This window comes from Pogona vitticeps, chromosome 6 (genome assembly GCF_051106095.1).
Source record: "Pogona vitticeps strain Pit_001003342236 chromosome 6, PviZW2.1, whole genome shotgun sequence".
Lineage (NCBI taxonomy): Eukaryota > Metazoa > Chordata > Lepidosauria > Squamata > Agamidae > Pogona > Pogona vitticeps.
The window spans coordinates 16,499,273-16,515,000 of NC_135788.1; the positions used below are offsets into that span (position 1 = coordinate 16,499,273).

The window sequence follows — 15,728 nt, forward strand, 5'->3', positions numbered from 1 at the left end:
AGAAACTTGGCCAACCACACTTTCTGACTATGAAAGGTACAGACAAAGGTTTTTTGAAAGGCAGAGCCAACTCTAGGATATTATAAGGTGAAGACACTCTCCTTTTAGAAGCTGGAAGGAGGATGTTTCATGTTACCTAAGGAAAAATGATCACCACAATACAATGGAAAAAAACAAACCAACATATAGATGATGAAGCTAAACTGAGGAGCTAGTGCAGAATCATTTATTTCCTACATTCCTATATTGCCTGATAGCCAAAGTTTCCTAGGTGATTCACAAAACAACCCTTTCTCAATCTGTTGAGAAGAAGCTGAGAAAACAAGGGGAACATTAAACCCATCTAGAAACTTTGAGGTTTCTTAGTAAGTGCCTTGGAAAGCTGGCTAAGGTGGCTGGGGTCAGTATTGGTTAAGAACAAAGAAGAAAGTGACACGTTCGATTGACTTCCTGCCTGTGAGGACATCAAAGTAATACCAAAGTAATCTAACACCTCCGCCTTATCTCTTGTCATCAAAAGCCAGTCCGCTTCCTTCTCTGGAATCAAGCAAATTGAGGGAGGATTACAGCTGTGTAAAAGGAAGAGGAATACTCTACTAAATATGTGGACCAAATAAAGTTTGCCCCATCTCCACATTTCTATGGCAGCAGCATTTCTATAAGTGGCAGGGCTGGCACCAGTGGCCAGAAATCATGGAGGGCTGCGGGCAAGAGGATTCACCACCATTTAAGTTGTATAAAGGACTGTCGAGGAAGAGTCTTTTTTAAAAAGACATCCTCCATCTGTGACAAACAACCCTCAGAAGCAAGACTACCTGCAGCTTAAAATTGCCTATCCACAGTGAACATCTGGACTGCAGGCTCAAGAACCAGGCAGGTCATCTGATCACCCAACTGGGTGTAATGTACTGTAACATTTTTTCAATTTAAAAAATAATGTCTAATTTTGTATTTGTCTACATCTTTCAGCATACATTACAGTATTTTTATGCAAGTGAATGCCCTCTTCTGCTCTCACTTTTGGTGATGTGTTGAGTGGCCGCCCAACACCATTCCCACTCACTAGCATCTTCCTTTTGCTGCTGTTCACCTTCTTGAGAAGTGAGATGAGGAACTGTGGAGTAAGGTTTAGCCTTACTCTACCTTTTCACAACTGAATTTGAGTCTGACTGCTGTGAATTCTTGGTATGCATAAGATGAGCACTGACAGCATGTGTTTGTGTTCCCCTTCTGTGTGAAATTGTGTCTGTAATTCTTGATTTTGTTTCTGCGTATCAAGCTTTGATTACTACATAATAATGAAATTAATCTCTATTTATTGCATTTTTAAAAAAATGATAATGTGTTGCAAATTTTTTTTTCCCCCTTTGGAGTCGTGGTGTAGTGGTAAAACTGCAATACTGCAGTGAAGACTCTGCTTGCAACCTGATTTTGATCCCTGGCTCAGATAGCTGGTTCAAGGTTGACTCAACGTTCCAGTACCCAGCTCATTGGGTGAGTGGGTGGGCAATGTGTAACCTGCATCATTAAATTGTAAATTACTCAGAGTGAGCTTGAAGTAATATGGGGCAGTGAGTAGGCAGCACACTTTTCTCACACATATATTTTTACACACAGTCTTTATTGTGATTGACTTGAAGTATGGCTGCCAGCAGAAAAGCAAGAGATTAAATAACCAGCTAGTTACATTTCTCATCTTCTTTGCATCCTTTACACAGTTCATCAAGATCCAAAAAAGCACCTCAACCATTAAAAGCAAATGGCCACCGAACCGCTTCCCCAAAGACAGCTGGTCCTCTCATTCTCTCACCTTCCCTTCCCATCTGAAGAAGTCTGAAATTGAATGCACAGGCTTCCTTGTCTGATGCAAGAATTTTAAGAGAGGATGGAAAAACAGTGTGCCTTCCTGGAGCTCCTTTGTTTTGTTTGCCAGTGACATCACAGCGTTCGGAGAGATTTCACTTCCTCAGGATGCTGGCTATCTCCCCAGAGTTTCCGACTTGTCAAGGTTTAGCTAGACCAGTTCTGTGGAAACACGAGCCAGACCCTCTCTGGCTACCTCTAAGCCCCACTGGACATACTTAAGATTGCAAATACTGGCCTACACACAGCCTGTAGCAGAAAAGAGAGGAAACGGTGAGATCACCCCTTCCCAACTGATCTTTTTTCCGTTCCATGCAAACTGACTGGCTGGAAAGAGGAGTGAGCATGGCAGAGTGACAGGCAGGCAGGTCCTCAACCAGCTTCCTCTGCCCTTAGGCCAAGAGGAGCTCTCCCAACAGAGGGGAGAATATGCTACAGGCAAGGTGTAGCTGGCCTTTCTTGTCAGGTGGGGGCAACCACATTTCTAAATGGGGACGTTTGAGGGGTGAGGCAAAGCCAGCCAGCCTGAGCTCCTCAATGATGGACCAGATGCGAGGGCCAGGAGCAAGGAAAAAATTGTGCTCTTTCCCCTCACTGCTCCATGCAGACAGAATATGAGGTTACACTATGGACGCTATAGAAGCCAAGTCAGCACAACATTTAGTAAGAACACAAGGAGCGATATGCTTTTTTTGCTTCCTTCATAACTGCTTTCTTCTTATCTTTGAAATCTCTTGATGTTAAGGCATCTTGCTTTGACATACAGTACTTGTTTATGAATCTCAACAAGCAGAGTAGAGATCTATATTCACTATATTCACAAGTAAATACTTTAAACTTCTGGAACCATTTTTGATGGAAATTATGACCCTCACTGTTCTTCCGTTATTAACAAAATTTAATCTGTTGAACTGCCTCAATATTCTTTTGAGAGAGAGATTCCAAGGAATGCCGGATTCAGAAGCTTCACTTTTCCTATACCTACAGTCCTCTTTCACTTATGGTCTAGTCAGGACCTCTGGCAGTGATCCAGTGGTGATTTTTTTTTTTTACAATTAAAATCTCTTATGCCATCCCAAGGCTTGCATTGGCTCCCCCAGGGCAGAATGAAGTCTCAGAACCTGACATGGGGGACAGGAAGATTTCATTTAGTTTAAATTAAATATTTCATAGAATCATAGGATCATAGAATAATGGAGTTGGAAGGGGCCTATAAGACCAAGACCAATCCCCCGCTCAATGCAAGAATCCAAATCAAAGCAGATCTAATAGATGGTTGTCCACTCACCACCTCCTGAGGTAATTAGTTCCACTGTCGTACTGCTCTAACAGTTAAGACGTTTTTCCTGATATTCAGTCTAAATCTGGATTCTTGTCTCTTAAGCCCATTATTACGTGTCCAGTATTCTGGAATGATCAAAAGATTCTACCCCTCCTCTTCTCTATGACTGCCTTTTAAGTACTCCAGTGGTGGATCTGGTTTATGCCAGCATAATTTTATGTCAACAGGATCTCATCCATTTAATGCCACTTGGAAAAACGAGTAAGAGTGAATACCACATGAGGTAGGAAGAAGGATCTTCTATGGGTGTTTATACTTGTACCAAAGTTATAAATCTAATGACATAATAATAAATTTCTTATTCATTTGACTACGAAGCTTTGTAGTACCATGGCATGTTTTGCAACATTCCAATTCAACTTTGAAGCACAGGTGCTGGGTGTAAGGAGAGGTCAGTGGCTAGTGCATGCGCACACATGCATGCATGCACGCGCACGCACACACACACACACACACACACACACACACACACACTGTGGTTATGGTTAAATGTGTTGCATGTTTGCACATTATTGATTTTATTGTTATGCAGTCTGATATAGAATGCATCATCATCATCATCATTATCCAAATCCAGCATATGGTATGGGACTAAGAATACTTTCCAATACTTTCCAATACTGTATACAGAAAGTGAAGCTGTATGCTCTTAATAGCTCTCCAAACCTCTTTCTGAGAAGGAAGGGCAAAACTGTGCAATCCACAAACAAATTCACCCAGGTATCTTAATTAGTACAGGTTTCAAAATTTGCATTTGCTGAAGAATTAAAGCTGGAAACAGGCTAATTTTCCCTATGGAAAAATATGTGTCCCAGATTTATTCTTTAAAAAAAAAAAAGACAAGCAAAGTAAATGTTTTTTCTATGCTTTGCAAACATAGAACAAAACTTTAATTTATCAAGCACCACCTACATCCTTTCTGTGCTGATGTGCCCCTGGAGTTACATAAATAGCTCAAAGTATGATGAAAACAATGTAACATTTATCTCCAAACCCTGCTCTTCCCCCGCCCCCCAAAAACTTATGATGATAACTCCTATTAAAAGAAGGAGAGAGGGAGGATATGTGGGAGAAAAACAAAACACAGATTCAGTTGTGGCATAAGAACACCATAGTGTCTCTCTTTTTTAAGCAACAAAGGGTAGCCTATGATTGTTCAAATGAGGAACAAAATACATCAACCACACACCCTGCAGTAACATGTGCAGTCCTGTCAAGCGGAATTGAGCAGCAGTTTTCTTAGTATAGTCTTCCGCAAGGCGGAAGCCTCTGGATGTGCTGGACAAATATTCTCACTGTCTACCACAACTCTACCTGGCATACAATCTATCATTGACTGAGTCAGGGACACAGATGGAGACTCAAGTCATGTGACTGGCTGTCATGTTGGACTTAAGTCACACTGGCCACTCAACTCAGACTCAACTCAGAGGTTTTTTCCCCCCAATGACTCGAACGTGACTTGCAACTTGGACTCATTTTTCTGAGTCTCATGTTCGAGTCCCTATTCTTTTAATGAAGGACGTGGTAAAACTAGAAGTTTTGTGACACTCACCAGAAGATGCAGGAGAGGCAGACAAATGGTGGCAAACGGTGAAGGAGGAGTTAGCAACAAGTAGGGAGTGTTTTCAAGAGGGTGAGCAGGGTGGAGGAGTGAGGGAAGGTGAGGCAAGCAGGGCAGATAGGACCAAAAGTAGGTGGTTCACATGCTTCAGACTTTCCAAACACCCAACCCCTTCCTTTTTTTCTGAGGAAAAAAAAGCTCATTTTTAATAGGGACTCCAATTTGAGACTTGGACTTGGGACTTGTTACCGAAGAATCAGAATCAGACTTGGGACTCAGACCCAAAGATTCACCAACATCCCTGGGCAGAGATAACTTATGGGGATGTAGATGAGTGTGATGAATTCTGATTAGAGTCTTTAGCAGAACATTCGGTCTCAAATCCTGCTCAGATAGGAAACCCACCAGATGACCTTGAAGCAGCCATGCTGCACTGATCTACTGTGCAAGGAGAAAACGGAGCCTTGAGCTCCCTGGAGGAAAACTGGGCTGTAAAATGCTCTAAACAAACACATGGAAAAGTGTAGCTCTCTAGGTACTGGCGGGTCTCAGTTCATCAGCTAGGGGGCCAATGAGAGTTCCAGCCCACTGATATGTGGACAGCCACATGTGGTGTCCCTATGTGGTGCTAAAGCAGTGGTTCCCAACCTTGGGACCCCAGATGTTCTTTGACTAAAACCCCCAAAGGTCTTCACCACTATCTGTGCTGGCCAGAATTCCCAAGACCCAAGATTGGGGAACCACTATATTATAGGAAAGCTGCCTTAGTAAGTGGGTGGTACTCAGCCACTGATACCCTCAGGCTAAGGCCCTGGCAGAGAGGCCTGTTATCAGCAGCCAAGAGAATTTCTGAAGCCTCTCTGACGCCTGCTTAGAAGACTCACGCCTCTCTAAACACTGCAGCTCTATTGACCTTTCCTCCTCACCCTCCCAACTTTTCCTTTAAACACGAGGATTTTGAGCTTTACTTTTGGAGCAAATCCACAGGCCTTATCTGCAGCCTATCCCAACAGAACAAACGCTCTCTGAAATCATTTAGCACACCCACCAAAGACTAATAAATATCATAAGCCCCAAATTTAGCAGACAAAAATACACTTGTTCTGCATTAAGGATCCATCATCACAGAACGGCTGTGTTAAAGTCCCAGATAAGTCCCTTCAGCATCACACCCGAGAGCTGAAAGCCACCAAGTAGCTACTAGGCAGGGATGACAATGTTCATATAAGGGAAATGGGGGCAATTCTCCAACACAGCCTCCTTGAAAAGGTGTACCTCGTTCACATTTCTCTGTGTGTAGTCTGGCATTTGACCTATAACAACACTGCTGTGTAAAATGACAGCTGGAGACAAGATTCGCTTCGTTTCCTTGTTCATAGAGCAGTACAAGAAAGAATGGCTAGGCTGAGACACATAAACCTAAAATGTTGAGAGGGCACCAAGATGGGGAGTCCTGTCCTGTCCTGTCCTACACTCATCATTACGCCTCAGGCATTGTATTGCCTAAGGTGAAGAACACAAGCAGAAGCTGTGATTGGACTCTTCAAAGCTAGGTGTTGTAGTTTCCTCCATGACACCTGAGGGGACCAGGTGGAGCCAAGCAAATGCAGGATATGTCCCGCACACAAAGACATATTTAGACCTCCAAGAGAAGCAGTATTGTAAAGTTCAGAAGGAATTTCTGGGTGGCTGCTGATACCAGCATTGACTGCCCAATGTTGCCATCTCTCTCTATATATATAACAGCAGTAAAGAGAACTCTGTTTTCTACACTTTCCACGATGCTCCTGTATTTTTATTTCTTCCCTCCATCTCAGGGCTGGAATAGCCCCAGATTTATTTATTTTTTAAATTATCTCATATTCCCTTGCTCATTTATCCCGATGAGCCCATTAGAATATCAGCTAGCATCCTGAGGGGGAGGGGTCTGACAAGGGTTTTTAATGCATTGGTTCGCTCATCCCCCCTTTTTAAAAAATCTACTTTTAAAAAGAAATCAGGAATAAAGTATTTCAGCTATCTGTGAGCCACGTTTACCAGTTTCGAAAGTAAAACAGCAACCCACCATTGGGGTCAAAACCAATTCTGCTCATTTCTTCAGGACACCAGCTACAGGAGACAATGCACTACATTCTGCCTACACAGAGGTTAAGTGTGCTTTTTCAAAAGAGAGGGAAGAATTTCCATGCTTTACTCACTGGCATTCCACACAGAAGATGTCACAGCCTCCTCTAGTACTTGGCATTCACATTAATATTATGGTGTGCGTCTGCTCAAAGCCTGCCTCCTCTTTGACAGGTCTGAGTGAACAAACTGTCCATCACAATGTAAGCATAAAGTCAATTTGCTCAAAAGAGCCACCCCAATGGGTTTGCAATTCTTTCACATTCTATACTTCTCCCTTCAACAACTCTGGAGTGATTCACAGAGAGAGAGAGAGAGAGAGAGAGAGAGAGAGAGAGAGAACTCCTTTGGGTAACCTCAGCCACATCACCCTCCCCAGCCGCCACGCAGAGCCACTAGGCCCACTTCCTAGAGGCAAATAGCAGGACAGTATTTACTGAATATTTACTTATTGATATTAATTTATACATTGAAAAAAATCTGGACTGCTCACATCCATGCACGTCAAGGGAGAAGTGTAATATTTAATAACATCTTAGAACTGCAGACCTGGAAGGGGCCCTATGGACCATTGAGTCCAGTCCGTGTCAAGGAGGCCCAGTAGGGAATTGAACTCCCAACCTCTGGCTCAGCAGTCAGAGACCTAAAATTATTTCAGACCACCAGCTAAATGTTTCTTAAGCCAACATTTAGAAGACCTGTTAGGAGGTTCTGGGTTGGATGGAACATCAGAAGAACTTGAAGGCAACACTGCTCAAGGAGACACCGTATCGCATCCTGCTTGGGGAGTAAGACATTCAGGTAGTGGCACCTCTATTTTCCTTAAATAGCTCTAAGTGTCTTCAGATCATCCTTTGCTGGCTATCCTGCAAGCAACTGCTAGTCCTGCATTCAATGTCTGCCACAATAGCCCTCTTTCCCTGAACCAAAAGGCACAAAGACATTTTGTTCCCTGACACAAACACCACACCCAGTCCCTGCAAGACAACATGCACAGCCTGGTTGACCTGCCTGTCTTTGGATACTATGCACCTTACCCTGAGTGAGAAGGACAGCATTTACTACTTTGTTTCAGGTAGGAAAATGTCCTGGGCTGGCATTCTTCCCCATAGTTCCATGTAGTTTTATTTTGAATGTTAAAGCTAGTGGTTATAAAAAGCCTGGTGTTCTAGGACAACTCTTAATGTGCTATTTCTCTAAAAGGCTGTCTGCATTTAAGACAACTTAAAGGCTGTTCTGGGGAGACCCTGAGAAGCAACAGAAATGTTCATACTGTGTTAAGCCTCAAGCAAACATCTAACATGCACCATGTTAAATAGAATTTCAAATGCTTTCCAGTTTCTGTAAGCTAAATAAATACCATAATATTTCTGTTTAATCACAGGGTCTGATTAAATATTTTGATAAGGAATCCACCATGGCCTTTGTGGGAAAAGCAACATGGGTGATAAAGGTTCAGTTCCAGGATCAAAAGGATTAGCATTTTATCATTCACAGCAGGACGGATCAGCTATTCAGATTGGGGATTTAAAGAGGAGGGGGGCAGAGCTATTAAGAAACACTCCTCTGTCATCTTTCAAAGGCATCTGATGTAGATGTAGACAGAGCTGAAACCAATTACTCGCTGAGCAAAGAGATCACACATCCTGTTGGAACTTTATTCTGAGCGCACCGTGCACCCAGGGGTGCACCTTGCTCATTGGGCATGTCCTCAGCTAATTCACATCACCTTTTGGGTGGCTCCTTTTGTGTGGGTGGGTGGCGGCGGCGGTGTTTGCCAAGCTGGTCTGAATTAGACTCATACAGCCAAGGGCATGAATAGATTTGTTACACATCTAGATCAACAGTATAAATGACCAGAGGCTACATGCAGAAAATTACTGATGTTCTTCTGACTTAGTTTTTGCACTTGAATAAAGAGAATCCAAGCTTCTGCTTCTTCTAAGTAAGAGCTGATGGGAAACCTTGTCATCTGTTAAACCCTTTTAAAATTGTATTCTCGAAGGCCTTCATGGCCGGGATCTGATAGTTGTTGTGGGTTTTTCGGGCTCTTTGGCCGTGTTCTGAAGATTGTTCTTCCTGACGTTTCGCCAGTCTCTGTGGCCGGCATTTTCAGAGGACTGGAGTAGGAACTCTGTCCATGCTCTGTTGCTGTTTGTTGGATAGTTGAGTATTTATAGAGACTGGCGAAACGTCAGGAAGAACAATCTTCAGAACACGGCCAAAGAACCTGAAAAATCCACAACAGCCACCTTTTAAAATTCTTGATTGCCCAAAATATCATGCCAATCTTTTACTTCTCTACTGAACTCAGTATGTCTCATATTGCCATTATGTTCACTGCACATTTATAGCCCTATTCACATGTTCCATGGTACATGTATTCAGTTTAATATATATTCTGAATGAAAACTTTGTGTGCATGACTGTGCATGCACAGGCCTCTCTCTACATCCAGTTCTATTTCTCTTTGTCATTCAAGTCAGGTAATGCTTTACTGAGCTGGCTGAATAGCTCAGTGGGTTAGGTATGTTGGGCGTTTGTTTCCCCACTGTGAGTACAGCCAGGCTGTGTAGCCATGGGCAAGCTGCACAGTCCCAGAAGAAGGGAATGGAAAATCACTTCTGAATCTTCTCTACCTAGAAAATCCTGAAAAGAGTACCAAACAGTCAGAATTGACTTGAGTTATTATTAAGGCTTTACTTTATTGCTCCATAGTCAATCAGGCTGTATGCATAAACAAGAATCAAACCACTCTTAAGAGGTAATAGCTCACATCTAATATAAATACATATAAACAATCAGAAAAGCATAAAATAATAAAATAAGCAGTCTCAAGCAAGTATCAAGTTGTAAGATTAATTTGTAGAGATTGCGAAGCAGGCAATGGGTTTTATCTTCCCATGGCTTGTTTAACAAATTTAGTGGTCCTATAGGACACACAGCAGTCAGTGCCAGTGAGCAGAAAGGAAACTGTACATAATGCGTCGTATGTGCTGAACTCTGACCTGGCCGTGTAACGGGCTGGATGAGGGCTAACAAACTGCAGCCAACTAGGGACAGAGGCAACTGCAGACAAGTGGTTCCCAGATCTTGAAAAAGTATGGAGGGGATTTCAACTCCTTATAGAAGAACAGGATTGTCTCTGGACCCCCAGGTTTACTAGCAGACCACAATGAAAAATGATAGCTCAGGAGTCAGTTATAGTTTTTTTTAATGTTGATGTTTTAAAAAACAAAGAGAAAAAGAATAACCAGATACAAAGGGAGACACGGTCCCTTTGTCTGGGAGTCACGATTCCAGAATGTCCCTTTCCCCACAGTTCCATGGCTAATACTGCATACGTTTCAGCTTTAACTACATTGTCCCAGATTGCATATTTTGCATTGCCATGACAACTGATCCCAATGTTTACCAGGCAGATCGCTGTACCTGCCCACATCTGATAGAGTGGAACGTGGCCCACACAGTCTTATGTCATCATAGATTTTTGCTGCCCCATTTACAATTTTTAGTAGGAACCTCCCATATAGCTACAGATTTTCCTCCATGCAACTGGGAACTTGGCCACAAGGGTATAAGTTGTGACAGAGCCCATAAGAAACTTGCCATAAAAAAATAAATTAAAAGGTGAGTCCTCTGTTTCAGGACTTCGGTTCTCATGATCCCTCACAGTTCAAATGACTGACTAGAGCAAATGGGAATCTAAAAACATCTGGACGGGCACATTTGCCCAGCCCTCTTCTAAAATATGCTCCTGTTAATGAAGCCATCTATTCTGAATATTGTTAATAGCTGCAGGCCAGTTCTACGTCATGCTACTGTGCTCTTGAGAGCATTTTAACAGATTCCCATCAACCCACACAGTCCTTAAGTCAGATCTTCCAGATTACACCCAGGCCACCAAAGAGTGACCTACACTTTTCTTTGTAACTGGAACAAGCAAGCCAGCTTTCCCTTTCCCACCCCGCATTCCTCCAGGCCAGGGGCTCTTGAAACAATGCACAATAGCAATCAGGATAACCTTTCCCATTAAAGGCATGAAAACAACATCTGTTTTGCTAAGACACCCAACGGATTTTGAAGGTGCAGCTTTTAGTGAGTTCACGGAGTTTGGAGAAGAAAACTCTGTAGTTTGAAAATAACTACGATTGCATGCATGCCGTACCCTGTTCCCCTGCGCCACACACTCGCATGCACACACTCCAGCTCAGCATTAATTAGGATGGACTTCAGCCAGATCTATCCACTTGGGCAACATTTCAGAACAAGCAGGTCCGTCCTCCAAAAGCACATCTCAAACAATCACTCTGTAAATAAACACACTCTGCCTAAAAGGAAACTTGCGTTTAGGCAGGTGGTGGCTTTGCCAGTCAGAAAAAAATTATTTGTACAGTGATTTTGTCTTAATGAATGATTTTTTTTATATAAAAAAAAGGATTTTGCTTTTCCGTTCCATAGAACAAAATGCCCTTTGTTTCTTCCTTCCTCTTGTGCTCCTTAGGTTGGGACCAAAAAAAGTCTAATTATGTATCTACAGAATAGCACACCCCTACAATCTGTCAAAACTGAAGATAAAAGTGGTAATCTTCAAATCACTTTTGCTGCAACAGGCCAAAATGGCCACTTTCCTAAAAAACAGCAATTCTGGCATTTATACCAGCCAGCTGTGCCAATACTCTGCACAGTACTCTGCATGCTTATTTTATGACTGTACAACTCTACTTCTCACATTCTTTGTGAACTTAAAAAGCATATAATAATCATTGTGGGCCATCAAGTCCGTTCTGACTTATAGCAACCCTTTCCCGGGTTTTCTAGGTGGGAAGTACTCAAGTAGTACTTTACTATTTCCTTCTTCTGAGGGCATCCTGAGACTTGTCCAAGACCACACAGGCTGGCTTTTCTAGGAAGCACAGTGGAGAATTGAACACCCAACTCAGACATCTAACTCACTGAGCTATCCACCCAGCACTTGACCAATAAAGAAGAGAATGCTACATGAAGAAGGGAGGAGAAAGGAAGGGTATAAATCTAAATATAAATGTAAGGATATGTCATTGAAGACCAAGGCCAAGCTCATCTATACGATGGTATTCTCCATTATTGTGTACTGATGTAAAAGCTGGACTTTGAAGAAAGCTGAGGGGGGGGGTTACCCATTCAAAATGTGGTGTTGAATGAGAGGTTTACAGGGGACAATGGACTACCAGAAAAACAAAGTGCTAGAGCAAATCAAACCTCAGTAGAAGCTAAGATTATTAAACTGAGAGTGTTGAAATGTGGACGTGTTGGAAAAGACAATAAAAGCCAGAGATGTATAGGGTACAAGGGAAGAAGAAGACATAAAATGAGATAGATTGGTTCAATAAAGGAGCCCCATAGTTAATGGTTATGATGACATGCCATCAAGTTAATTCTTACTCATGTTGACTTTTTTTCAGAGTCTTCCAGGTAGAGAAGTTTAAAATTCTCTTCTTTTGGAGGCATCCCGGAATGGGCTCTTAAGGATAGCATCTTGTGAAGGTTATAAGTCCATATGACTGCTATAAATTGGAAGTGACTTGATGGCACAAAACAACTAGCATATAAAGAAGAAAGATCTTTGTCAAGCCTTCTCTCTGAGATTTCAAGTTTCTATTCATGTTTTTACCTGCATATTAAAATTACATCATCTGAGAATGGTAGATGGGGGGGGGGTACTTGGTTCAGTAATACTACAAGCGAGAAGGATCTTGAAAGTGATAGAGATCACAAGCTGAAGATGAGCCAACAGTGTGATGTAGCTTAAAAAAAGGCAAATACCACTTAAAGGCTGCATTAACAGAAATATAGTTGTCAAATAATGTGAAGTACTAGTTCACCTCTATTCAAATATATGAAAGATTATAATACAGAGCAGGGGAAGGATCTATTCTTGATCATCCCAGAGTATAAGACACATAACAATGGGCTCAAGTTACAGGAAATGAGATCTTGGTTGAATATCAGGAAAAACTTCCTAACAGTTAGAACAAATTGACAATGGAAACAATTGCCTGGAGGCATTCAACAGAAAATTAGACACCCCTCTGGCAGATATACTTTGGTTTGAATTCCTGTATTGAGCAGGGAGAGTTGGACTCTATGACCTTATAGGCCCCTTTCAACTCAGTTATTCTATAATTCTATAAGAACAGAGCAGCCCCTTTTTCTGAGCCCTGTGGTTTTCGTTCATGTCACGTGCTCGTTTGCAGGAATTAGGTGCCATGTTGATTTTTCGCAGCAGTTAGTCTGGCCCTGGATCAATGCAATCTTAAAAGGGGCGGATAAAGCGAGAAAAACAAGATCTGTTTCAGACATTGACTATCCATTCAGGGTACCAACTGCACATAACACTCAAAGGTCTTGTATCACCATAAGCTTATTGCTACTGTTACAAAGTTTTCAAACTCAGGATAGACTTGCGCAACTCTGTAATCGTTATGTCCTTTAACTCAGTGGTCCCCAACCTTGGGCCTCCAGATGTTCATGGACTTCAACTCCCAGAAATCCTGGCTAGCAAAGGTGGTGGTGAAGGCTTCTGGGAGTTGTAGTCCAAGAACATCTGGAGGCCCAAGGTTGGGGACCACTGCTTTAACTGATGTGAGTTGCTCAACTAACCTTTCTGTGGAAGCCACACATTCATTCGCCCTATGATAAAAGGACATAAAATAGCAGGGAAACTGTGCAAACTAGGACCATCTAACAAAATCTAGAATTTGCTGAAGACTTGGGGGGAAAAAACATTTAATTCGATAGAATTAAAGCATGCAGTCCAGTTGTTATGTGCCACCAAGTCACAACTGTTTGATAAGAGATCCTACTATGGTTTCACTGTCTGTGAAATAGCTGAGGCACAAAATGGTTTTTCACCTTGGCTATCCACCAGTGAGTGTCCATTGCCAGTGGGAACTCGAAACCAGGGGTCCTGAGTCCTAGTCAGTAGTAGAGGGGATTGTACCTGTCAAAATGGCGGTTTGATGAATGCTAGTGCCCTCTACTACTCTAGTCCATCACTCTGTCCAGGAGATTCTGCTGCCCGAATCAAAGCAACAAATGCACACACTCCACTTCCAGCAAGGGGCTTAGCATCCTGGACCAGCCTAGTTATTCTGGATACAAAAGCAGAAGATCTCACAAGCATGCCTTCCTCTTTCTGGTAGTTAAATGAAAGCATAATAATAATGAACAATCTGCTACCCATTCGTAACATACCCCAACTTTTCTGCCTGAGCCTGCCTCTTCACTCACCAAAGGATAGGGCCAGCCTCCCCAGAAAGGTTGGTAATAATACAGGACAGTTGCATCTTCTTGCCAAGTGGTTGGCTGGGGAAGGGGGCAGTCTGTATGGTCAGGTAAAAGGTACACTTCATATCCCCCATAATTGGAAAGGGTGGGTATTTTCCCAAGTGCCAGCCTTCAAAATTCAACATAATTCCTTGTATCATTAAGATACAGTTTTCTAGCAATCTACGGAATTAAAAATAACTCCAAAAGTACTTAAACAATAAAAGCAGACTAAGTACTTGATCCTATGCCAGTTTACCTGAAAATAAGTCCCAGTGAAGGTCAGAGGGACATTATCTCATGTAAGTGTGCAAAGGATGTCTTTCTTACTTACTTACTTACTTACTTACTTACTTACTTACTTACTTACTTACTTACTTACTTACTTACTTATTTTTATCTATTTATTTATTTACCTGCCTTTCTCCTTTAAAAGCCGCCAAGGTGGCTTGCAACAATTAAAAGACAATATTTAAGTTAGTTGCAATGAGTATACAACACTAAAGGGATCAATAACTACAAAACAACAAAAGTAAGCAACACCAAAATGCATTCAATGCAGTAAGAACAACAATCCATTAAAAAAAAAACCATTCAGCAGCCATTCGCTCAGGGAAATCTTGCCTGAAGTGAAAAGTTTTCCTCTGTTTGCGGAAGGACCGTAAGGTTCCTGTTGGAGGGAGTTCCAATGTCTGGGAACAGCTACAGAGAAGGCTCTGTGCCATATTCCCAACAAAAACACCTGTGAAGTGTCTGCATTTTGCAGTGCACAGTCTATCAATATCTTGCAAATAATTCTAAAAGGACTTTGGCATTTGGTCCAGCGCCTATGAACGCTGCTCACAAAGGACAAGAAACTGGCAAGGAGCATTTTAAAATGAAGTGTACTTTTAACTCAGTGGATGGTTTTTATTTGCAAGAAATCAAAAGAAAGAGAAGTCCCTGTATAAGTGACAGAAGCAAAAAATGGTCTAATGCCATCCACCTCGAGGAGGCTTTACTTGAAACGGCAGGCAAGAATATGTTAAATCAACAATGAATTAATGAATGCAGAATTGGGGGACCTTTGGAACATGGAATGAACAGGGCTTTCCCATCCAGCCTGAAGCTTCTTTACGGATCTGAGAAGCTATTTAGAGCATGGGAATTGGACTCTGGAGGACTGCGCTCGGGTCTGCAGCCCAGGAAGGCCCTAATAGTCTCACTAAGAAAGGTGGGCAAAACGTAAGCATAAGCAATAATGCAAGATAATATTCCCCCCTGATCAACCATGGCTGTTCCACTGGTCTGGAACCCTGCTAGTCCACCTGCAGCAGTCAATTTCACACACACACAAAAGTCATACATGTGCAATTGGGCATCTCTCTTCATTTCCCCCCACTTGTACACATTCTAGAAAATGGCAGGGCCAGGCAAAGGTATTTTGCCACCTGGGGCGAAAACAAGATGATGTCTTCTCCCCTTTCTGTGAACAGCTTGATGGACCAAGTGTGACATCTGGGAAGGTCCTCCAACACACAGGAGGCA

At 42.3% G+C, this 15,728-nt stretch overlaps 1 protein-coding gene across 3 annotated transcripts in view; it reads right to left on the reverse strand.

The window, feature by feature from the left end:
- The window catches only part of JCAD (junctional cadherin 5 associated), a 65,539-nt gene that overhangs the window by 15,329 nt on the left and 34,482 nt on the right, over window positions 1–15,728 (reverse strand). The gene's annotated exons all lie outside the window — the stretch shown is intronic.